Below are 2,135 nucleotides of genomic sequence, written 5' to 3'. Positions count from 1 at the left end.
GGTGGGAGAAGAGGAGCCTTTCTCACTTCATCACCCAAGGGCTCTCTAGGTCTCCACTGCCTCAGCGACAAACAGCTCTCAGCAAACACGGCTCCCAGGTGTGAATCTCTGAAAGGCCCAGTGCGTTCTGCTTCTCTGAACTGGATGCAGAAGGACTTCCACGGGTGGCGGTCCTCGTCCTGGCTCCTGTACTGGTCACTGCAGGTACACGATAAGGCTTCTGAACTCTGAGGGGACCTAGTCATATTTAGGAAGTGTGTGTTCACTGCCCCTGTGTCCTCTCACCCACCGTTCCCGGTCACGTGTTCACTTCCTCCCATATGGCCTCTGCCTGACGTCAGCTACTCTTGTCACCTTTACAAATATTTTGGATTCTGTGGGTTATGTCTGTTTTCCTAGTTTTACTAAAAATGAAAACTTCCATTTTTTAAAAAGTCTATATTTTAATACAGCATTTATCCAAAGGAATTAAAGTTGGTGTGTACACCCCATGTTCATCACAGCACATGCACAGTAGCCAAGAGAGGGAGCAACCTACGTGTCCCCAATCAGCGCATAAACAGAGAAAATATGGTATATCACACAATGGGATACCATTCAGCCTTAAAAAGAAAGAAACTATGTCATTTGCAACAATACAGATGACCTTGGAGGACATTAGGTTAAGTGAAATAAGCCAGGCACAGAAAATTACTGCGTCATCTCACTTATACTTGCACGTGGAACCTAAAGTACTTAAACTCACAGAAGTAGACAGTAGTTCCTGGAGGCTGGGGGAGGATTAGGGAGATGTTGGTCAAAGGATTCAAAATTTCATTTAGACAAGGGGAATATGCTTGAGAGATCTGTTGTACAACATGGTGCCTATCATTATAAAATGCATGGTTTTCCTGAAAATTGTTAAGGGAGTGGATGTTAAGTGTTCTCATCACAAAAAATGATAAATATGTGAAGTGGTGCATATGTTAATTAGCTCTGTTCAGCCATTCCACAACACACACGTATTTCAAAACATCATGTTTACTGAGAGTAGATTTTAAATGTTCTCACTGCCAAAAATAAATATGCAAGATAATGCATGTGTTAATTAGAGAGATTTAGTGATTCCACAGATGTTTACATATTTCAAAACATCACGGTGTACAGGATAAATATCTACAATTTTTTTTGTCAATTAAAAGTAAATAAATAAAATTTTAAAACCCTCTACATTCTGCTTTTGCCCAACTTCCAGCAAGACACAGGGGGACTGTGTGTAGAGGAATCCCTGGAAGGAGAAAGAGTCAGACCAAAGTGTATGCTAGAAGTTTCCACCATGCCCAGGTGTTTTTGTGACTCTGTCCACTGCTGCACCTGCTCCAGCCTGGTGTGCGCCCTTTAGGTGACTCACGCGGCTGCCCATCCCTGGCCGGGATCCGGGAGGGCTCTGCAGCCACAGTGAGCTCCCAAGCTCCTTTCTCAAAGCCCCCTCAACTTGCACTCTCTCCATGCTCTCTCACTGCTCCAGCCTCAGGAAACAGTGTTTCAGAACCCCACCTCAGCAGCTCTCTTGGCCTTTGGTTATGCCCCTTCCACCTAGTCCATCTGGTTTGGTGCATTAGATGTGACATCCACATCTCTGCCCACTGCCTCTGTGCCTGGTACCTGCTCTGATCAATCCTCACCTGAGATGTGCCTGTTTCTCCTGTCTGAGTTTCTGCATCATATCTTGGCTGGGTAAAGTTTGTTTTTATACAAATAAATAATTTTATTTGTTACTATTCCATACAACACATTTTAAATAAAAAAGAGTAAATAAATAAATTTTACATATATTAATATATGCATATATAAATTTATGAATATATTTATGTATATGTAAAGTTTGTTTCAGGAGGAAGAAGTCAAGAAGACAAAATTCCCTGAGTTGTGCATGCAGAAAATGCATTTGAATGCTGGTTTTGTTGGACATGAAACTCTTGGATCCTATTTTTGTTTCAATGGGACTTAATATGCTTTCATAATTTTTTCTTTTTGACAAATCTGGATCTGGATTAGTTTCCCCTCCTAGGCAATCTGATATTCTTCCTTAAAGGGTCTTTTTGCTTATATTGAAGTCTGGTAACTGTAATGTATATTTGTTATTGACTATTCTG

Source organism: Galeopterus variegatus, unplaced genomic scaffold (assembly GCF_000696425.1).
Source record: "Galeopterus variegatus unplaced genomic scaffold, G_variegatus-3.0.2 Scaffold12699, whole genome shotgun sequence".
Taxonomy (NCBI): Eukaryota; Metazoa; Chordata; class Mammalia; order Dermoptera; family Cynocephalidae; genus Galeopterus; species Galeopterus variegatus.
This window is presented reverse-complemented; position numbering follows the sequence as displayed.